This window comes from Tamandua tetradactyla, chromosome 17 (genome assembly GCF_023851605.1).
Source record: "Tamandua tetradactyla isolate mTamTet1 chromosome 17, mTamTet1.pri, whole genome shotgun sequence".
Lineage (NCBI taxonomy): Eukaryota > Metazoa > Chordata > Mammalia > Pilosa > Myrmecophagidae > Tamandua > Tamandua tetradactyla.
In genome coordinates this window covers 64062990-64087374 of record NC_135343.1, presented here as the reverse complement: position 1 = coordinate 64087374, position 24385 = coordinate 64062990, and the positions used below count along the sequence as shown (strand labels likewise).

The following is a 24385-nucleotide window of genomic DNA, read 5'->3' as shown; positions in this document are numbered from 1 at the left end:
CCTGTGCTGATTTGCATAGACTCCTGGGGACTCAGTGGCTGCTCAGACTCTATTAATGGGGATTCCCTGGAGATGGGGCCTGAGTGCACCAGACAGTGAGCAAGATGCTGTCACAGTCCCAACTCCTCATCCTCCTGGGGCTCTGGTCTCAGGTGAGAGCTTCAGAAGAGCAATGTCTGTATAAAGCTGGAGAGATGGTTTTCACATGCAGAGTGCACAGACTGTTCCATCTCAAAGAGATCTGATTACAAATGATAAATGAGGAAACCTGCAATTGGATATATATTTTATATACTTGTGATTTATTGTATGATCTTGTTCTTTTCTGCCTGCAGGTGCCAGTGGGGACATCGTGATGACCCAGTCTCCAGTCTCTGTGGCTGTGACTCCAGGGGAGACCATCACCATGAGCTGCAAGGCCAGCCAGAGTCTTTTATCCAGCTTAAGCCAGAAGAACTACTTAGTCTGGTACCAGCAGAAACCCGGACAGGCTCCCAAACTGCTCATCTACTATGCATCCACCCGGGCATCTGGGGTCCCCGACCAATTCAGTGGCAGTGGCTCTGAGAAAGATTTCTCTCTCACCATCAGTGGAGCCCAGGCTGAAGATGTGGCCTGTTATTACTGTCAGCAAGGTTTAAGTTCTCCTCCCACAGTGCTTCAGCCTTGAACACAAACCTCCTCTCCCAGCTGTAGGGCACTGAGTCTTGCAGCAGCTGCTTCTCCCCCTCCTCCTGCCTCTTCATATTGAAACTTTCTGCCTAGTAGTTAGTCTTCTTGTCCTATTTTTTCCTTCAGCGGACTCTGTCTTTCCTTCAAGTGCTCCTTCTCTTTGTTACTGAAGTAGTTATACGCTACCTCCCTTCTAACTGCCTTTTTCCTTCACTTTTTTTCCTTTCCTTTACTTAGTCTTTCAAAGGCAATTCTGTAGTTCTCACCACTTGCTTTCAAAAATTTTTCCTTTGAGGTAATGGGGCTGCCTGGAGCCTGTAAGGGCAGAGATATAGGAGGAGGGAGAAAAGGAGCTTCCTAGTTAGGAGTCTCCCGGGGGTGGGGGATGTAAGGAGGGATTCCCAGCACATTGGTATTTAGAATAGTTAGGGTCTGACTGTACCATGTTTTCTGTCTATTCCCTGCAGTTCAAGTTGTTCTTCTCTGCTCTCCCTGGTGTGAAGGTGGTGAAGAGGAGGGAGTCAGTGTGAAAGGGGCATGAAGGGGTGAGGCTGGTATTTTGGTTGAGATGGAGACAGTCTTTATCAACAATGAGACATTGTTTTCATATGTGTCAGCCCTAGGTGTTCACCAAATTTCTTTCCCCTGGGTATTTATTTCATGCTAACATATTTACACTTCCATTAAAGCTGGAATGCTTAACATCAATGCATTAAACAATTGGTTATTCTATTTTAGTGTTATATTTGTGCATGAATTTGTTATAGTTAAGGTTTTTCTTCATTGATTTCTCTTCTCTTTTTCATTCATTAAATAAATTCTAATTGAGAATCTATTATATGCCAAATACATTTCTGGGCATGTGTTATAATAATTATAATAAGATATTAAAAAATCAGTCTGTCTGTCAGAGTTTAAATTTGAAGGAGTTGCAGATATTGATGAAAGAAAATTAGGAAAGGCAAAATTTGATGTAAGATATGCATGTTTGAGGCCATAAGGCTGTGCCTTCTATGTTTGTGTGTGTGTGGGTGTCTGTGTCTGTGTGTTTTTATATCCAGTAAAGCAGGGTCACATTTCATTCTTTTTCCAGGTGAGTATCCCTTTATTGCAGCATGATTTGTTGATTTTTTGTTTGCTTTTTTGTTTGTTTTGGAGAGTGCATGGGTTGGTTATCAAATCCAGGCCTGCCACACAGCAAGCGAGAATTCTACCATTGAACTACAATTGCACCCCAGGTTTCATAGGATTTTTTATTATTTATTTTTATTTTTAATTCCATTTTTTTATTTATGAAAACAAACAATACACTTAGAATGACCAACAATGGGCACATTAGTGTGTTTAAACATAGGCATATTTACAGAAAATGTCATGCTTAAAGTAGGTTTTTAAGCAGCCAGATGGCAAGAGAAATGTGCCTTTTAAAAAGAACACTCTGGTTTTAGTGAAGTTAACTTATTATAAAAAATGTCAAGAATAGACGTAATAAGACCAGTTTGGAAGTTATTTCAGGAATCCAGGAGAGAGATGATGGTGAGTTGATCTAAAGCCATGGTAGTGGAGACAGGAAGAAGTGAATGCATTGGGGAATACGTAGTTGTAAAATTGACTGAGCTGGCTATGAGTGCTGCAGTAAAGAGTATTGCTGAGGATGACTCCACTGATTCTGGTGTAGACAATAGGATGTGTGTTGCCCCTTCCCTTGGGTGGCATTGGGTGGGGTTGGCTTGTGTGGAGGTGTAAAGCTCATGAGATAGGTGTCAGAGATACTGAGGGAGAAGTGCCATAGAGACACACGGGAGTGAAGAATTTATAACTCAGAAGAGAAGTTTGAATTGACAGTATAAATAAATTAGAACAAGATGTAACTGTTCTATCAACTAACATGATTATTGATATTTTAAAGTTTTTCTACATTCAGTTTATATTTATTTTTCAATTTACTCAACAAATTTTAATTGACAAAAGACTCTGTCAAATACACTGCTGGGTGCTTTAATGATATTATTTTTCATATGGGTCAAATCTATGAAATTATATGTATGATAATATATATTGAATATTTACAATTTTATTTTAAAGTATGTTAAGGAAAATTGCATAAAACACACACATCTACACATTTTTGATTAACAAAAACCTAGCAGTCACCAAGATCTCACCATGACCTGGCATATTTCTGCCCAACATCCTACTGAAATCCACTCCTCCCTTACCAGACATAACTCTTCTTTTTTGATTTTTCTGAATCTCATAATAATCACTAACTTGATTCAAACTTTGAAATGCCACATGCACATCACAAAACCATATAGTTTGGCTTGTTATGGAGTTTTATATAAATGAAATCTTCCCCCAATGCACATTGTTTTGTTGCTAGTTTTTTCATTCAATGTTTATAGAACATCTCTTCTGTTGTATGCATCTGCAATTTATTCACTTTCATTGCTGAATAGAATTTCACTGTGTGAATCCACCAAAATTTATCCAATCAACTCTTTTTAAAATAGTTTTCTTCACACACTGTACATTCCATGGCTTTGTGGGTCCTTCTGATCAGGCCACTGTGGGCTCTAGGCCTGTTGCATGCACCTGTGTCCCCACTCCCTCTGCACACCTGCACTCTGCCCCTACCTGTGTCTCTCCTGTGCCCCTCCCATGCCTGGAGGATTCCTTCCTGTTGCCCAGAGACTGCAGACAGCTCTGGTCTATGCAATCCAGCAAATTTCCATGCTATACAGAGGATGGAAATGACAACTTCTCCAACAAGGTCTAAAAGCCAATCTTGGGAAGGGACCCCACTTCCCTGTGTTTCTCTCAGGGATGCATTCTCGGCTCAGATGCCATGTGGAGTTCTCTTACATCTCAAAGTTGCTTCTCTGTCACAGTTTAACAATTCTTTATATTAAACTTCGCTTTTCCAAACTGTTGACTCTCTTCCAGGATTTACCAGGCTTTGTTAGGATCCAGTGCTTCTATTATTTTGAATTTTGTGGTGAGTTTATTTTATCTATGGAACATTCTGTCTGGTAGGAGCTTACTTGTGCTTGTCAGATGGGAAAAATAGATTAGAAATTACTATTTTAAAGATATATGGATATTTTAAAACCATGTCTTATTATTGATCTGTAGCTTAGTTGCCTGAAAATAAGAAAATCTGTTTTGAAAGTGTCCAGTGTTCTGAAATGTGCTCATGTGTGTTTGCTCTCTCTACCTATGAGCATTTTTTTAATGTGGTTCCAGGTGTGATTGAAGTGAATGTGTCAATCTGTTAATGTTTTGATATTTCTTTTTGCTGGTTCTTCGGATTTTCTTATTTTTATACAATTTCCCTGTGTGTTTCTTAAAGCTGAAACTGGGGATTAGTGATACCCCCTTTCCTATTGTACATTTATGCTTTTTCTCTTTCTAATTACTCAATTTTTGCTCTATGTATTTTGAGGTTTGTTTATTAGATGGGTAAAATTCAGTATTGTTAGATCTTCTTGGTGAGTTGAAACAGATGTCATCATGAAGTGCTTTACGTAGTGACAATTTTTGCTTTAAGGCATATGAATTTTGGATATTATAACTAACATAAACAGATTTATTATTTTTTGTTAATGTTACAATTTTGTACATATATATGTCACTTTTCTTTCCTTTACTTTCATCCTTTCTATAGCTTTATGATTCTTTCAATATTACTTCTTTTAAAGACTATGATTCTGGGTAAGTGAGATTCATAAAATGTGAAGAACTTTATATTTTAGTTGGATAATGTGATACATAAGATCTTATTATGCTTTTGTGTTGACTGGATAATTTTATTATCCCTTCTTCTTCTTTCTTAGTGCCTTATATATAATGTGCTTTTAATTCTGTTAGTGGTTATTCAAGAAATTATAACACATATAACAATATTAATGTCTAAAATTAATTAAAATCTCTGTGGTGGTTTGTAACTGTTGTGTATCCCAGAAAAGCAATTCCTTAATCCTGATTCAATATTTCTTGGTGGAATCTTTTGACTAAGTTGTTTCCATGGAGGTGTGGCCCACCCAGTTGTGGGTGGGACTTTTTGAGCAGGTAATTTCCATGGAGATGTGTTGCTTACTGGAGTACTTTGAGAGAACACTTTTGGAAAAAACTTCATAGCAGACACAGCTGTCAGAGTTGTCAGAGTCAACAGAAGCCCAGATGTTTGGAAATGCAGAAAGAAAATGCTTCCAGGGAGGCTGTTTTAAATGAGAAGTCAAAGGACCCACAGACATCAGCCAGAACCAAACCAGGTGTGCTGGACCCAGCAGCCATTCTTGAGTCAAGCTATCTTTCTCAGGATACCTTGGCATGGATATTTTTATAGTCTTAGCATGTAAACTTGCAACTTAATGAATTGCTTCTTTAAGAGCCATTCCATTTCTGGTATATTGCATTCTGTCAGCACTTAACAAACTAATGCAATGTTCTACTGTCCTCATGGCTAAAGCAATATCCTTAGATCACTCAAATTCTCTTCAGTTCCCATACTGACTTAAACAATTTTGCCAGTTATTTTAAGTACATTGCTTTACCCACATGTCACTAAATATCACTATTACTGCTTATGCAATTAATATGCATTTTTATTAACCACTATCATGACTTTCTACTGGTCTTTGTTTTACAAAATTTCCCCATGAATAATTTTGATCAGCTTAAGGATCCTTTAAAATTTCTCTGGAAAGTTTCTGATAGTAATGCATACTTTCACTTTTTGTTTGTCAAGAAATCTCCTTAGATAGCTGTTCTTCTTACAGTATATATATATTTTAATTTTTTTGTGGTATAATATACCATATATACACAACAAAGAAAGAAAAAGGCAGTAGTTTTCAAAGCACTCTTCAACACATATTTACAGGACAGATCCCAGGTTTTCTCATGGGCTACTATGTGATCCTCTCAGATTTTTCATCTAGCTGCTCCAGTATATAGGAGGCTAGATGGAATAAATTTCACAATACATGTTTTTTTTTCTTTTTTGTGTAAAATAACATATACACAAAAAAGCAATACATTTCAAAGCACAGCATCACAATTAGTTGTAAAACCAATTTCAGAGTTTGGCAGGGCTCACAATTCCACAATTTTGGGATTTTATGTCTAACTGCTCTAAGATACAATAAAAAACATATCAATTTAATGATTCAGTAATCATATACATTTGTTAAATCCTTTCTTCTCTGTATAATTCAGCATCAACTTCGATCTTTATGTCTTCCTCTTAAGAGGTATTTGGGCTGTGACCATTCTAACTTTTTCACATTTGAAAGATCTGTCAGTAATAGGGGCCAGTGAGAGGGAAGTAGCTTATGTTCTGGAGGGTCTGCAGCCTTTAAATTTCAGGGCTTATCTGGTCCAGTGAACCTTATAGAGGTTGTACCTTTCTAGAATGTTACTAAAGTGTATGAAATCTTTGTAGAATCTCATATGTTGCCCTAAGTGTTCTTTAGGATTGGCTGGAATGGTTTTGGTTAGGGTATGGCAAGTTGTGGTAGGGAGCAATTGTCCAGCTGAAGCTTGCAAAACAGTAACCTTCAGAGTAGCCTCTCAACTCTATTTGAATATTCTCTGCCACTGATACTTTATTAGTTACAGTTCTTTCCCCCCTTTTGGTCTGGATGGAATATTGATCCCACTGTTCCAGGTCAGACTCATTCCTGGGAGTCATCTCCCACACTGCCAGGGAGAATTTCACCCCTGGATACCTTGACCCAGGTAGAGGGAGGGCAGTGATTTCACTTTCTTGCAGTATATTTTTACATTTACAATTCTTGACATGAGAATATTTTCTTCACCTCTTTGAAGATAACACTTTATTGTCTTTAACATTCATTGTTCTGATGGAAAAAGTCAGCTCTCTAAGTGTATTTTGAAAGTAATGTGAAAGTTCATTGGGTGATGAGGAACAAATGCAGGTTGCCAGCCAGCTGCTGCTTCTTACTCCTTCTGAACAAATTCCTTGAGAATGCTTTGAATTTCTAGTATGGTAATATTTATGGTTGCAAAATTTGTTTCTTGCACTCCAGGTTTTGCTATACTTCTAGGTCATTAAGAAAAACATTTCTGGTCCCTCTGTACTGTCGCAGATTCTGCTGTCTTTCTCTCCAAGGTATTCTACTTAAGATCAGAGCAGGTAGGGCTCAGAGGTGTCACCCTCCAAGTGGTTGAACTGCTGTGTAAGGCTCCCAGACCCCATGCTCTTGAGAGCAGCCCTCTACCATGTTGATAGGATTTGGTGCTCAACCAAGCCCAGCCCAAAAGCCTGGGTGTCTCACCTTTCTTCAGTAGGGTGGAAACTCATTTACAGGTCTAAGGTGGAGCCCACACAAGGTGCTCAAGTCACTAGCATTTTCCCGTGAGATCCTTGGCCACAGAGCATAAAGGATAGGACACTTTAAACCCACAGGGTTGGGGAGGTGAGTGACCACAGTGCAGACAACAGCAACAGAAAGATCTCAGGTCTTAGTGGACCTTTGTTTATGGGTGCCCTGTTACCCCAGCAGGAATATACCCTTCCATATGGGCTCTGTCCAGACAAATGTTCCCCTTACTCAGGAATGTTGGTCTAGTTTGCTAACTGCTGGAATACAATATACCAGAAATAGAATGGTTTAAAAAGGGGAATTTAATAAGTTGCTGGTTTACAGTTCTAAGGCTGAGAAAATATCCCAATTATAACAAGTCAATAGAACTGTCCAATCAAAGACATCCATGGAAAGATACCTTGGTTCAAGAAGGCCAGTGAAGTTGAGGGATTCTCCCTCAAGTGAGAAGGCCCATGGTGAACATGATTAGGGCTCCTTTCTCAGCTGGAAGGGCACATGGTGAGCACAGCATCATATGCTAGGTTCTCTCCTGGCTTCCTGTTTCATGAAGCTACCTGGGAGGCATTTTCCTTCTTCATCTCCAAAGCACTGGCTCATGGCCTCTCTGCTTCATGGTGCTGCAACCTTCTCTGCTCTCTCTCTGAATTGCTTGGCTTTCTCTCATGTCATTCCCTTTTATAGGATTCCAGTAAACTAATCAAGACCCATCCAAATAGGTGGAGACACATCTCCAGGTAATCCAGTTTAACAACCACACTTGATTATATCACATGTCCAGGGAAATGTTCTAATTACAGTTTCAAACATACAAGACTGAATAGGGATTATTCTGCCTTTACAAAACAGGATTTTGAAAGAAACATGGCTTTTCTAGAGGACATACATCCTTTCAAACCAGCACAGATATTATGAAAGCCTTGGAGAAATTCTGGAAGTCACAGCTCAGACAGGACAGTCAACATAGTCTCCTGTCTCAACATCTGCCATCTTCAGGCCTTGAGGTGTTTGTCAGCCACAGCCAAAGGCAGGCCCATGAGTACTTGCCTGGATGGCCTAAAACTGATAGTTCCAGAGCTGCTTCTTCTGTGTATCCTCTATATCTCTTCAGAGCAAGATCCAATTAATTTATCTTAAATTTGCCTTGGTCTCACCCAGTCCATTGCTCCCTTTTAAGGAGTTCCCCTCCTGCCCTTGATGAAAATCATCATTTCTATACACTACAATGAGACTCTATCTCTTGCTTGTGTTTTCAGGTGGCAGAATTCCCTTTAGTATTTTTGAAGGGCAAGATATTATTGACAAACTCTCTCAGCTTCCCCCGCTTTTTAAGGATCACTTTGTTTAATGATGGTTGACAAATTTTCTCTTCCACTAACGTAAACATATAAATGTACCACTAACTTCTTCTCTCAATGATTTCTGATGAAATGTCAGCATTTAGAGATATGGTTTCTCTTATATGTAATGAATCACTTTTCTGTTGCTGCTTTCAGGACTCTCTCCTCTTTGGCATTTTTATGTCTGCTTAGTATTTGTGCAGGAGTGATACAGATGTATTCTATTTTGGAGTGTGTTGCTGCACTGCTTTGATCTGTTATGTACCCCCAGTAAAGATGTGGTCTTCTAATCCATTATTCTTGGTGGTAAGTTTTTGTTTAAGTTGTTCAATGGAGATAGGACCCACCCAATTCAAGGCTGTTGTTAATCATCTTTATTGAAGTCCTTTAAGAGAGGATAAAATCAAGACATTGTGCAGAAATCTCAGATTCAGAGATGTCCAAGGAGACACAAGCAAGGACACATAGAAGCTCACAGAAAGAAGAGCCAGCAGACATCACCGTGTTCCTTCCCATGTGATAGAAATACAGATGCCATCCAATTTTCTTCAGAATCAGGGTGTCTTTGTTTGGATGCCTTGAACTGGACATTGTTTTGGCTTTAGAACTGCAGGTTTGTAATGTAATAAGTCCCCTTGCAAAGTGTCAATCCATTTCTAGTACCCTGTGTTCCAGGAACTTTGGCAAACTGAAAGAATTAGGTGACTTTTATTTGCATATTTTTGTCTTTTACATGGATGGGAAGTATTTTGCCATCATGTTGGAAATATCCTTGCTGGCCCTTTGCCTGTCTCTCCTCCCTCTGGGACACCTATAATGCAAATATTTGCATGCTTTGTTTTGTCAACCATTTCCCTGAGATCCAGCTCAAATATTTCCATATTTGTGTCCAGTGATTCTTTTGCATGTTTAAGATACTATGTCCTCTAGTTCACTAATCCTTTCTTGTGGCTCCTCAAAACTGCTGTTGTGCTTCTAGAATATTCTTAAATTCTTCTGCAGTACCTTTCATTTCTATAAAACTGCTATTATTGTGTATTCTTTAGAATTCTTCTTTATGATCTTCTTGTATCTTTTTTATATCCTTTATCTCTTTAATGGCTTACAGAAATTAAAAGTTTTGCATGAACATATTTGATTAGATGTTCTAAATTCTTTGTTTCCTTTAAATTTTTAATTTTATCATATGAGTGGCTATATCTTCTTGTTTGTTAATGTGCCTTGTAATTGTTTATGATTTCTGGACATCTAATTATCTTTTTGTTTTGTTTTGTTTTTTAAACCTTTTTTATTGTATATTATAACATATATACAAAGCAAAGAAATAAAAAAGCAGTGGTTTTCAAAGCACTCTTCAAAAAGTGGTTATAGGACAGATCCCAGAGTTTGTCATGGGCTACCATATGATCCTCTCATATTTTTTCTTTTAGCTGCTCCAGAATATAGGAGGCTAGAGGGCTTACATACCTTTTTAGCATCACAATCGACTTTTTTTCCTTCTTTTTTTTGTGAACAATTATATACAAAAAGGCTATAAATTTCCAAGCACAGCACCACAATTAGTTGTAGAACATATTTCAGACTTTGACATGGATTACAGTTTCACAATTTTAGGTTTTTACTTTTAGCTGCTCTAAAATACTGGAGACTAAAAGAGATATCAATTTAATGATTCAGTATTCATAATTATTTGTTAAGTCCTATCTTCTATGTATAATTTCACCATCACCTTTGATCTTTCCATACCTCTCATTGGGGTTGTTTGGGCTATGATAGTTCTAAGTTTTTGATATTGGAAGGGCCTGTCACTAATATGGGGTAGGGAGATGGAACTATCTGATGCTCTGGAGAGGCTAGGCTAGGTTTCAGGACTCATCTGGACCAGGGACCCATCTGAAAGTTGTAGGTTTCTGGAAAGTTACTTTAGTGCCTGGAACCCTTGTGGAATCTAATAAATTGCCCTACGTGTTCTTTAGGATTGCTGGAATGGTCCTGGTTGGGGTTTGGCAGGTGATGATAAAAGCAAGGTCTGACTGAAGCTTGTGTAAGAGCAATCTCCAGAGTAGCCTCTTGACTCTATCTGAACTTTCTCTGCCACTGACATCTAATTATCTTGACAAGATTATCTTGAAAGTCAGCTTCCCCCTCTTGTGTAAGATTTGGTTTTTGATTAGGCTCATGTTGAAGGTTTCTTTTTGCTGTATTTTTGCAGCCTAACCAGTGCCATACTCCCATGAATGGAGTGCAGTCCCCTTCCAAAATGCCATAGAGAAAGGGACAGAAAAGCAGCTTCTCAGACAGCACTTCCCCAGCCTTATAAGGAGATGGTGCTCTTTGGTCACCTGTCCCACACAGCCCTGCATAGGTACATTATGTTTTCTGCTCTGTGACCCTCTGATTTTTTTTTTTGTATGTGGGGATAATTGTCCCACAGTGCTGGGAGTGCCTGTCCACAAGGGTCTAGGGCTGTGGGTCCCTGCCATCTTATTTTATTTAGAGGCCAATGTGTGTGTCAGGACTGTTCCCTCCCTCCCTCTTTTACTGAAGGTAGGTGTCTCCATGTCTCCCCCAGACCACTGCAGCCCACCAGTCTAGAAGGAGGTAGACCCTGGTATTCTTGCTATAAGGAAATACCATTTGCCTACACTTTGGAGATAAGCAAGCCCAGAATCAAGGCATCAGCAAGGTGCTGCTTTCTCCACAATGGATCTGGTATCCCTGTGCTGCTTGCCAGCAACGCTTGGCTTTTGACTCCCCCCTCATAGGCGAAGGCACACAGCCACCCCTTCTGTCTCTGCTGGGTTCTGTTGTCTTCCAATGTCTGCTGCTCTCTGACCTTTCCCCTACATCTGAATTTCATTCAGTTTATATACAACTCCAGTATTCCTGATTAAAATCCAAATTGATTCAGTTCTCCATGCCTTAACTAAAAGTCACATCTTTAAAAAGCCTGTTGACAGGGTTCACATATAAGGAATGATTCAGATGATGAACAAAGGAAAAGGTTTGGCTCTGTATGTTTTTGGAGAGAGGTTCTTTAAGAGTGCAATACTGTCATTTAGTTTCTTTTCTTTACAAATATGTTCACATTTTTATCATTTTCTTAAATAAAATGTGGAAATGTGAAAATCTGAAGTCAAATGGAACTTCCCTGCGATCTGTGATTCTGTAGTTCCTCATGTGTTTCATGTTCAGGTTCTCTTATTTTTGGAGGTGTGAGAAGTCTCTGACATCTCCTCAGTTCAAGGCCACTCACATCTTCACAGTTCCTTTTGCCATGTAAGATAACATGTGCACATATTCCAGAGATTATAGCGATGACACCTTTAGATAGGTTGGACATTTACCTATCATCCCTTCTCAATGTACCCTTGTTATACTTTCAGGAGATTTATGGATCACCAGAAACTGCCTGTGACATAGAGATAGATGTTCATGAGTGAAATAGAAAAGCTGTCACTCTGCCCTCTGCCATACAAGGTCAGAGAGTTTTCTACCCTGTTGTATCAACTACCAATTACTTGTACCTTCCTGACTTAAACCTACCTATGTTAACTCCCTCTCCATCTCCTTCATTTCCTCATCTTTTATCTCCCTTCCCTGGTATTATCCTCCAAATCCACTATCAAGATAAGAAGACAGATCTTCTCAGGTTCAAAATTTCCACCATTGATCTTGTCTGCCTGTCTCCTGCCTTACCTACATGAACCTCAGTTTCAGCCAGGCCTTTCACCTGAGGGTTTTCTGATTGTAGTTGTGTTGTGCACAACTGGGAACAAGGCTGCAAGCCTCCAGAAATATTATGTGGAAATAAATTAAACCAAGGTTCGGAAGTTTCAGGAAGGAGGTTTTATTTGTCTATGGCCGTAGGGCTCACCCAAGTAGCCTCTGAGAGTCTGAGCCCCCAAAAGGTGTTGGCAGCACATCAAGCTACATGCTGATGTACAGAAGGGGAAGCAGCTCTACAGGAATTTGTCTCATCCTTTACGTGCAGTTTCAGACATTCCCAGGGCAAGTGAGACATCTCAAAGTGTGCATAGTCTGAGTAAACAGGGACCTGCCTGCTGTGAGTGGAAATGACTTGGGCAAGCAGGCGCTGCCTGCTACAGTTGTTTGGTCTTATCCCAATGCGTTTTCTCATTCCTATGTTCATTGAAACAAAAAATTGAAAGATAAAAAATGATTACTCTCAGTCATTTTCTTCCTATTAAAGGCCATTCTCCAATTATCTAACCCTAATTATCAACATTTACAAATTCCCCAAGGACTTTCTTCCATTAGGTATCAGGTTTTTTTACATACCTGAAATCTCTTTCCCATGTGTCCTTTAGTAAATTATTTATCTTCTCTGTGGAAAGGTCTTTCATATGTATAATGGATATAAATTTGTTGCTATTTTGTAGGATTTTTTGAGGCAAAATGTATCACTACACATAAAATACTTTGAGCAGCACCCGATACATAGAAAATATTTGATTATTGCCATTAGTAGCATTGTCATGTTTCAATCAAAAATGCCTTTGATTCTCCATTATTCATTAAGTTTTAATGATTAAATTACATTTCTGTGGCTGCTTTAATAAATTAGAAGACTCCTGATGATTTACAATAACAAAAATAAACTCTCTAACAATACTGGAGGCTGGAAAATTGAGATCAGTATCACTAATCTGAAATCAAAGTGTCTCTAAGGACACACTCTCATCAGATGGTTCTGGATAGAATATATCCCTCACCTCCATCAGTCATTGTAGATGCCAAAACCCCTGGTTTATTTGTTTGTTTTTTACTACATTTATCCAGTATTCAAGTCCACCATCTTCAAATCCCTTTAGACTCTGCCCTTCCATTTCCTTCCCCTCTGAATTTTTGTAACACCCGTGGGTACCATATTCAGGACCAGGTATTTTCAAGCTATTATTCAGTCTCCAGTGTTTATATTTCACCCCCAATTTTATTCATTTATCCCATAGGCAAAATACATTCTTCCCATGCCAACATCTCAACACATTGAAGCCTCAATGCAATTCCAAAACCTCATCTAAATAGCGTAAGCTCACAATTCTCAAATCGTCATCTAAATCATCAATGTCAAGTATAGGTGACACTGTTAGTAGAATCTATTTTCTGGCAAAATTCATCTCTATCTGTGGAAAAAAATAAGTAGAAAACAAATTTACTGTCTCCATAATACTATGGGGGTGCATGCATAGTAGAAAAGCTTAAGACATTCCCATTCCAAATTTTTAATAACAGCTACATTTAAGGAACTCATGATGGTTACAATTATATTTATTGGATTTGTACTCCCATCTTCTTCCCTGGTCTTAGTTTATGTGATTCGAATGTGGAAAACAGAATTCTAACTCTAACCATTAGTTAAACCTGAGAGAGACCTGTAAAACCCCTTCTTGCTTTTCTGGCTCTTTACCTTTACATCCTGGGAACGTTCACTCCATGTAGCCTGAGGAAGTGATAGGTGAACTATTTGATGCATCTGTCCTTCCTGTCTGTTGGCACAGTGCATTGGTCTGTGCTGTGTCCTCCTGGGGGCACAAAGATGAGAGTTCAGCCTTGGTAGGATCAGTAGAAAATACTAAAATTATAGGTGAGTTACATATAAAATATTGGTTGAGAGACCAATATTGGTTGAGACACTCAGGAATTCTGCTGTGGAATTAATAGAGCATAATGTAAAGTCTCCTGCTAAAGTGTTTTTATCATTTAGCTAAGTGTGGTGGTAAAAATAATTTTCTCAACAAATGAGAAAACCAAAGTTGAAAAAATTTTTTTAAATTGATTTGGGTTGACACATGTTCGTAATTGTATCTACACAACCTAGGATGTTCTACTAACTCAAAGAGAAACTGCAGTGGTCAAAATTTGCAATAATTTGTATATGTATTATATGTGGTTAACCACACATGCTAATATACACATGTGCACAAACACATGCACACTCAGAGTGACTGAATAAGGACTCACACAGTGTTGACAGTGAATAAGAACAGAGTAGTCCAGTCCACACCTTTTCACTTCCCTGTCAATTACAAATTAATTTTCAGAAATTATGAATCCTTGAAAAATTATATAAAACAACCTATGTATTCTAAATGCTAATGTACTTTTGGTAAGAAATCCTGCATTTTTTTCAAATATTATTCATAAACATTTTGAGTAAAATCGTTTGAATAATTCAAAATCATTTGTATAGGACTCTTCATTTGGCACTACAGAGCTTTGGGTCCCAAGGAAATGCCAACGATGAGATAAGTGGTAGCCTTACTATTTTTTTAATGAATGCTCCATCGGTTTAATGTGACCTTGGAAGTGGGAGATGAGGGTCAGCAGAACAAGCTGAATGATTTTCACTGATCCATTTAGGAAAGACTTTGCACAGAACACAAAGATGTAGAAAGTAATTGCATTAAAGCTTGTCATGCCCATGAACCTCTGGAGAAACCTTTGCATCCCCCCATGGCCACACATACCCTGGTTTGAATAGTTCTGCTCTAAGGGATTTGTGTTTGGATCAAACAGTCCATTGAGGTGAGGAAAAATAAGGGTCAAAGAAACATGTTTTTCAAGTAGTGTCCTGCTCTCACTTCCAAGTGAAATGTTGAATGTCAGGGTAAGATCTCTTATGTCACCCTATATGGGGTAGACTTTTGGGAATTGTTAACATGTTACATCGTCTTTGGCAGCCCTCACTAAGTAACACTATAGTCTCACTCAGCCCTTCCCAAGCATCATTCCATGTTTTTATAGTGCTTTTTTTTTGGAGTAACTTTAGATTTATTGTAAACTGGCAGATGATACAGAAAATTCCTACACACCTTCCCACCACTTCCTCTTGATGCTGACATCTTCTATAAACATGGATCATTTACAAAACTGAGCTACTTTTATTGGTAAAATGATATTAACTGGAATGCAGAATTTACTTAGGTTTAACCATTTTTTTCTCATGTATTTTTCCTGTTCCATGATCCAAACCAGCACCACATGTTGTATAAGTTTTCCATGAATTTGTTACAAGAATGTTGTCTGCCTTATGCAGATCATGATCACTGCTAAAGCAATACTCCCATGTGAAGTGCACAGCATAGTATTTTATTCTATACATGAATATTCTATGTGTTTTTCTACAAATTTCATTATTTTAATGTGAACAATTCATTTTTGCCCCTTTAGTAGCAATCTTCTAAATCATCACATGCCCTCATTCATCCAAAACATAATTGGGCATTTTCATCAGGGCACTGCAGCTACAATGGGGAATGAGCATTACATAGAGCATTACAATTGTTTGAGACTCTGATGCATGTTAAAGCTGCTGCATGTGAATCGACCCTTATAACTCACTTAGCCTGATGTTACATCTGCAACAGGAACACATGTGCTGAGTGTTCTCAGGTAAGGGCATGAGGTAGTGAGAGCAAATGCACAGGCAGCAGAGAGGTTCAGGTCTTCTAGGGATGTCCCCAGATCACTCCCTTCTATGACAGATTCCTGCCCAGAATTCCTTCAACTCTCTGAGAACATGGTTCTTATAGTCAAAGAAGGGACAGATTTGGACCATCTTTAAATCTAATTCTGTTCTTCTTTTGGTTTTCATAGCACAATATTCAGCCCTGAAACTGTCTATGTGGTCTGATCACAGGAAATCATATATGGTGAAAAGAGGTGTAAAATACATTGATTCTGCTGGAGGAGACAGAAGTCAATATCACTCAGTAAAGAAGTAAATGAGATAGCTTCTTCTCTCTGGAGTCAGGAATCCTTATTTAATTTGAGATTGATTGATAAACCCATAATAGTTTTTTATCAGTTAATAACCAGTGAGCAGTTCATTAGTTCTCAGTGCTGTAGATCAGGAGTCTGGCTGAGCACAGTGTGAATGGTTCTCTGCTCAAGGACTTAGAAGGATAAAATCAAGGAGTCAGTGAGGCTCTGTTCTTTCCAGAGCTTGGAGTTCTCTTCCAAGCTGATGTGGTTGGACAGAATCAGCTCCCTGGGTGGTAGGATTGCGATCCTATTCCCTTGCTGTCTGTGCCTCTCATCTCCTAGAGGCAGCCCTCATTCCCTGCCAACATGGCCCCTCAACCTTGATAGCCAATATCAGATATTTTCTACCATGTCAAACCCTAGCTATCTGTGAGCTTTACTGAGTTCTTAGTCTCTGAGCAGTACAGTAATATTTAAAGAGTTCCTGTGAAATAGTCAGGCCCACTTGAATGACCTACCAATCTTAATGTCAATTGTTTTTATTTCATATGCAAATAAAGTCCACAAAATCACTTCACAGCCAAATATAATTAGTGGTTGAAGAACTGGGATATGGTTTGTACATGCCAACACTCAGGAAACTTGAGGGCCCTCTTAAAACTCTACCTACCACAATGCTCTTTTTACCAAGTATTGTTCCACACCAATTTTATTTTTGGCAGTGGGGAGTTTGGGGAAATTTAAATTAAAAAAATCACTATATAACTTTAGAGGAGAGAATAGAAGCACTAGTTTTCCAGCTGGCACAGAAAGCATAATCATTCCACACTTCCCATTTCCATGCAGTATTAATGCACATAAAATGACCTAGAGAGTGTCTGCTAAAAAAATAATTAATGTGGACTCATGAGCCATGGATTCTCACTGCACTTAATCTAATCCCTCAGTTTTCATCCTCTTTAAGGTTCCCCTAAGAACAGGCCCTTTTCTGCTTTTCACAGTTTTATTTGTTTTTTGTAATCATCCAAGACCACATCCTGTGCATTTTTGGACATGTTCTTCCCCGAGCTTTGCAGGCCAACTCCCTACTTCATTCATGCAGGAAGTCGATTGTCCATATTCAAACAGGACATTTCCATGTACAATGTTTCATGTGGCCCCCTCTGCCTCAGTCATTTGCATGACACAACCTGTTTCATCTCATGTCATCATGTTTTTTAATATATGTCAGCATAGGAAGAACATTCTACTGCATTGAAGCAGGAAACCTGACAATTACAAACTAAAATTAAAATTAAGTATATATATTAACTTCATGAAACAGCAGGAAAGAAAAATATGGAGCTGAGGGCAAACATGCTGAAAGTATTGGCATCTTCAAAACTCATATATGTGGTGGACCAAGAAAACAGTGGACGTTTGACTGAGTAGGAACGTCTTCTTGCTGGTTTGGGTCTGTGCCACCCCATTCCTGGATTCCTGGAAATGACACCCTTACCTAGTGTAATGGGCTCCTAGGGAGACAAACTATGGAAAAATAAATGTATAATTAATAAGAATTTGAACAATACATGCCTTAGGATATTCCACATTATGGAAATGTCTTGGAGGCAGAAGGGTGGTTGCTTTACAGGAAAAGTGGAGATCCTGATACAGGAGGGATCATGCTATGTACATAATTGTTAAACTGTCTCAATTTTTTTCAGTCTTCCTCTGATTCTGTTCATGGTGAGGGGTGTCCTATGCAGTGGACCTGGGTGCACCTTGCCCCATCTGTCCTGTATTAGCAGCTTTGCTACAGAAAGTAAATCACAGAAAAGCAGGATAGGAGAGGTTGCAGAAGTGTCCTTAGTTTATTGTCTGCCTTTCCCAGATAACTGAAAGATTCAAGAGGTCAGGAGTTCAGTTTCATTTATTCATAACCCAATGCTCTGGGCCTGGAAGGGTTTGTATTGGTATTTCTATAATTCTATAAATATTTTTGGTTTCGATAAGAATAAATGCAAGTCTGTTCTGATACTTTGGGAGGTGGAGGTATTTAATCTATTACCACTAGGTGGGGCAGTTACCACTTAGGTGTGTGAAATATTCACAAGATAGTGAATATTTTATTTAAGAAACTGATTTGAGGAATGGTGATTTGAGAAACTGGTGGACCAAAAGGGCAGTGCCAAGTGTAACTTGTAAGTATCTGGTGACTCATTTTCAGAGACATTATTTAGGTTCAGAGCAATATAAGTGGTCTGGTTTGAGATATCTTGAGGGGATTTGAGATGTCAAAGAACTAAAATCTGTATTTAAAATTCAGAATATACTGAGATAGAAACATAATCTGTGCACTACATCCTCATTCTATCCAATTACATGAATGTATTACACGCCGTTTCTGGTACCATAGTTTTAGAAGGTCAATTAACTCAGAGATTTTGCATTCACAGACAAATATATTCTATTACAAAATTAAGCGTAACAGATGATTATTGGTAGTTTGAATCATAAAGTTGATAATAAAATATTTTAAATTTGGCAGTTTTCTAAAGTTTGTTGAAAAAACTAGTTTTTTCGTTGATTTCTGGGACGTTTTCAGGACAAACTCACATTTCCTGTGGTAATGATATTTTGTCCCCTTCCTTCTGTTATTTGTCTTCACAGCTCACTGCACAGCACGTTTCCCTTTGTACCCTGTGCTGATTTGCATAGAGTCCTGGGGACTCAGCTGCTGCTCAGACTCTATTAATGGGGATTCCCTGGAGATGGGACCTGAGTGCACCAGACAGTGAGCAAGATGCTGTCACAGTCCCAACTCCTCGTCCTCCTGGGGCTCTGGGTCTCAGGTGAGAGCTCCAGAAGAGCAATGTCTTTATAAAGCTGGAGAGATGGTGTTCACGTGCAGAGTGTACAGACTGTTCCATCTAAAAATGATCTGATTATATATGATAAATGAGGAAACTGGCATTTGGATATACATTTTATATACTTGTGATTTATTGAGTGATCTTGTTCTTTTCTGCCTGTAGGTGCCAGTGGGGACATCGTGATGACCCAGTCTCCAGCCTCTGTGGCTGTGACTCCAGGGGAGACTGTCACCATGAGCTGCAAGGCCAGCCAGAGTGTTAGCAGCTACTTAGCCTGGTATCAGCAGAAACCAGGACAGGCTCCCAAACTGCTCATCTACTATGCAACCAGACGGGCATCTGGGGTCCCCGAGCGATTCAGTGGCAGTGGGTCTGGGACAGATTACTCTCTCAGAATCAGTGGAGCCCAGGCTGAAGATGTGGCCACTTATTACTGTCAGCATGGGTACAGCTCTCCTCCCACAGTGCTTCAGCCTCGAACACAAACCTCCTCTCCCAGCTGTGGGGCTCTGAGTCCTACCGTAGCAGCTGCTCCCCCTCCTCCCCCCACTTCATATTGAAACTTTCTGCTTGGTAGTTAGTCAGTCTTCCTTTTTTACTTTGTCCTTCAATGGACTCTGGCTTTCCTTGAAGCTTTCTTCATTCTTGTTACTGAAGCAGTTATACTCTATCTCCTTTCTAAGTGCCCTTTTCCTTCACATTCTCTTTCCTTGACTCATTCCTTCAAAGACATTTCTGTAATTCTAACCACTTGTTGGGACTAGTTTCCTTTGAGGTACTGAGGCTGCCTGGAGCCTGTAAGGGCAGAGAGGCAGGAGGAGGGAGAAAAGGAGCTGCCTAATTAGGATTCTCTCAGGGGGGAAATGTAAGGGGGAATTCCCAGCACATTGGTATTTAGAATAGTTAGGGTCTGAATGTGCCATGTTTTCTGTCTATTCCCTGAAGTTCAAGTTGTTCTTCTCTGCTCTCCCTGGTGTGAAGGTGGTGAGGAGAAGGGAGTCAGTGTGAAAGGGGCATGAAGGAGTGAGGCTGGCAATTTGGTCAAGGATGGAAAACAGTCTTTGTCAACAACAAGACAGTGTTTTCATATGTGACAGCACTAGGTGTCCATCAGGTTTCTTTCCCTTCGGTATTTATTTTATACTTATGTTTTTACACTTCCATTAAATCTAGAACATTTCACATGCTTGCATACACAATTCATTATTCTATCTTAGTGTTATATTTGTGAATGGATTTGTTATAGTTACTGCTTTTCTTCATTAATTTCTCTTTTATTTTGCAGTTATGAATTCTGAGACTCTACCATATTTGCTTTATAATAATTGTATTAAGAAATTAAAGACATGTGTCTGCCTCTTGGGTTTAAGTTTGAAGATGTTTTACTTTACTAGCTGCCAGAATGCAACACACCAGAAATGGGTTGACTCAATAAAAGTCAAATTTTTAAATTTATTAAGAGCATGTAGTTCTTCAGAGGAAAGGCAATAACTTTCATCTGAGGTTCTTTCTTACACAGTAAGGCACAGGGTGATCTCTGCTGGCCTTTTCTCCACACAGCCAAAGACCTTTGGAGAGGAAGGAAAATGTCCCCATGAAAGCTTCATGAAACCAGAAGCCTGGAGTGAAGGCTAGCAGATGTCTCCATGTTTCCATGTTTCCATGTGTCTTTCCTGTTGATAAAGAGACTGTGGACATAATCAATCTTCTTAAACCAAGGAATATTTTCCTGGATGCCTTACATTCTAATTAGACACTTCTAATCTTGGATAATCTTGCTTTAATTTGGACATTTTCACAGCCTTAGAACATGTAAATTTTCAACTTAAAATAATAAATTCCTGTTTGTAAAAGCCTTTCTATCTCTGGTATATTACATTCTAGCAGTTTGAAAATTTGAACAGCAGGTAAATCAAGAGAATAGAGGGAGAAATGCTCAATTACATTTTGGATACCTTCATTGAAACCAGGACCAGTAGAGAAGAACAAACAGACATCACATGTGTGCTCCCTTGTGACAGAGAAATCCTGAATGCCAGCAGCCTTTCCTCAGTGAGGATTTCTTCCTCTTGATGTCTTAATTTGGACCTTTTCATGAGAGAGGAATTGTAATTTTGTAACCAAATAAACATGAAACAAAATTGACCTATTTCTCTTCTATGACATTCTGGCAGCTTTAGAAAACCAAAATACCATAAATGAGTATAACATGATCATCCTTAGGGTATGAAATTTATTTTGTACTGTTTGACCCTTGCTAGCTCTGGGAACTTTGTTTACTACTCTGTGGCTGGGTTTTCACACATGTTCAATGGCTGAAATAATTGCTTCTATTTTGTAGGAATGTCATGAGGCACAATAAGCCAATACTTGTAAATGCTTCAAGCAATTCCTTGCACCTGGACCACACATGGGTACTGCCATCTGCCATCATTTCCATGCTGCACAAGTGCCTCTTTCTTCTCAGTCTATTGTAGCTGCAATTTTTATCAAAATATAAATATATCCTCCAACTTCAGAGTCCTCTTGTTACTGCCTAACATTTTTGTTGCCATACTTTGCTTAAACAGTCAGCATTTCATGCTTTTCCACTCACCCCACCTCACAGTGCATTCACCCATGGATTATTAATTTCTACATTGAACAGTCACGTTCAGTCATCAGCTGGGTTGTTCATACTTTAATATTTGCATAATTATGATAATGACTAATTCTTAAAATATGTTTCAAACACCTGCTTTCATCCTCATATAAACCAGGTGAAATTAGCTTTATTGTTGTCCCTGATGTTGCTGGAAACTGCTTATGTGTGGTAGAGTTGGTTTCTAAATGCCTGTTCACCGACTGGTGAGACAGGCTACAAAAACAAAATCTTAAAATTTTGCTAAAATGCTGATTCCAAAATCCCAATTTGGGAAACTTGGAATTGTTTGTATAGTTGTGAAGGAGTCATATTTACAGCAAGTTTCCCACCTGTTTCTGATATGCAGCTCATCTGGGAAACAGTGACAATCTTTGCTGATGATGTGCCCTTGAGTCATTTACACTTTGTGGATGAATTCATTCCTATCAAGGGTAATTTTTTTCTTCATGCCATTCTGAACAGTGCTTTTTCATATAATTTTACAGAGTTCCATCCAGCTAAGCATTTGTTAGATTTTTTTTTAATTTTCTCTTAAAGTGTCAGTAACAGCTGCATTTAAACAAATCATATCAGATTTAAAGACATTTTATTTATTAACGATTTACTCTCAGCATCTGATACAATTACTTTGTGAGATCTAAGTGTGGTGAAGAGATTACACTCACAAAAACATAGCTCAGTCTGAGAGAGAATGTGACCATATTTCTTTTGCTCCTGGCCCTTTCCCTTTTCACCTTGGGTCAGCCGGATCCTCCAGGTTGGTCTGTCTGTCCCTGTAGCCTCTAGGCACCCTGCCCAGTTGTGCTTTGCTGTGTGCTGTGCACTCCTCGGTGCACGAAGTGGCCAGGTGCACTCAGTGGCTGCAGTGTTAGTGTTGAAAATTACCAGCTATTTATTTGAGGAATGTATTTTGGAGTAAATGCTTAGGAATCCTGCTGTACAGCTGTACAAGTAACAGAGGACAGTGTATTATCTTACTATTGGGGTTTCTTTTCTTCCATTTAGTGTAGGTGCATATTGTGACAATATTACTGTTTGTTTACAGTTTGTTTTTAAATTTCATGGCACCATTTGTGGGAGCAATAAGGTAAATAAATAAAAGTGAGTACTAAACAAAAAATCATCTACTGAATTTTTGTTTCTCAGTAAGGACAAGATGATAAATGTGTTACTTACATGAAACACTTGCTATTTACCATCTGTCTTGGGAAACATGGAAACTAGAAGTCATTCACCTGTGCAAGGATGTTTACATGCATTTCTCAAGGAAAGATTTGTTTTAAGAACACTGGGCCCTACAGCAATTTGCCATTTTTTTCTGCTCAATACTTAAGTATCACTCTGAAGCATGATTTTTCCTTAGATAAGATGAAGGTTCTTCTAAATTTATTTTCTATATCTTTGATTCCATGTTTTCTTGAGGAGATAAGATATGTAACGTGACACATTGTTGCTTGGCTTCCTTAGCAGAGAAATAATTTTGCACAGAGTACAATAATGTCTATGTTATATGAATAAATTTGTATACTTCAAAAGAACATATTTTAAGGCTAATGATTGACTTTTCTTAATGAAATTTTCAGTATTGAAGAAGAGCTTCTGGATTGGATAGTGTGACTTGGGTAGGAAAAGAAGAAATTGAGCAAGAACTCCTGCAATGACTTAATCTTCAAATTCCACAATTGCATTCTGGAATATTTAGGCTGACTATTCAATTAGATCCTCCTTTACTGTTGTTGAATGAAACACTGGGCACCACAGAACCCTTGCCCATCTCTGGAATCATTTAATTTCTAATGTCCATCCTGGTGGCAATGAGAATGTCCCTGCATTTGATGCTGCAGAGGTTCTAGTTCCCAAGGAAATGTCTAGGGTGAGGTGAGTGCTGTAATTTTTTTATTACTAAAGCACAAATCCAGAAAAATTACCTAACTTGAAGGTAGGAAAGGACAGTCAGCAACACAACTAGACAGTTCTTCTCCTTATGTATTGTAGGAAAGAATTTTGCACAAGACATCAAATTATGGGAATTGAATTGTTTTAAAGCTCTTTATGCACATGAAGCTCTGAGAAAATCTTGGTGTCACCCGGGGGCACACTTATGCAGGTTTGAGAGGGCTGCTGTAGGTGATATTTCTTTGGACAGAAGGGTCTAATGAGGTGAGAAAAATCAGGTCTCAAAGAAGCATATTTTGCAAATACTGTCAGGTCTCACCTGCAAGGGGAGGTGCTGAATGTTTAGTATAAGAGTTATAATGTCACTTCAGAAGAGGGAAGGATGATCTTACATTGTCATTCATGACAGACTCCCTTGGTCAGATCCAATAGTCATTCAAATATATTAAGGAATCTTTCCATGTGTTTTTAAAAATAAGTTTTAGTTATGGAATAAATTTTGTTTTTTTCTGTAAAGATGCAGAAATATAGTACAATGTTCCTATACAAACTCAACCACTTGCCCCTAAAGGTAGCATGTTATGTGATCATCCCACATTTATCAAACTAAGAGATTTACATGGTAGAGTCATATTAAATAAAATCCAGACTTTAATCATACTAATCATTTCTTTTCTCATGTCCTTTTCTTTTTCTCAGATCTAATCCAGAGCACCATGTTCAACTAGTTTTTCATGAACTAGTTACAGAAAAATTATGTGATCTTTACAAAAGAATGTCATGGTCACTGCTAATGCACTGCTCCAATCTTAAATGAATAGCATAATGTTTTATTTTATCCATGAGTATTTTATGAGTTTGTCCAACAATCTCATTATTTCAATGTTACTGATGAGCATA

At 38.5% G+C, this 24385-nt stretch overlaps 2 pseudogenes across 2 annotated transcripts in view; both read left to right on the top strand.

Annotated features, from left to right (window-relative positions):
* On the top strand, positions 1-670 carry LOC143661188 (immunoglobulin kappa variable 4-1 pseudogene; annotated as a pseudogene). Its single transcript, XR_013164431.1, has 2 exons — positions 1-152; positions 336-670. The product of XR_013164431.1 is annotated as an immunoglobulin kappa variable 4-1 pseudogene (transcript).
* Positions 671-18850: 18180 nt separating this feature from the next.
* LOC143661187 (immunoglobulin kappa variable 4-1 pseudogene) overlaps positions 18851-24385 on the top strand; it is a 75750-nt pseudogene continuing 70215 nt past the window's right edge. Inside the window, exon 1 of the transcript XR_013164430.1 lies at positions 18851-18924. The product of XR_013164430.1 is annotated as an immunoglobulin kappa variable 4-1 pseudogene (transcript). The remainder of the gene's footprint in view (positions 18925-24385) is intronic.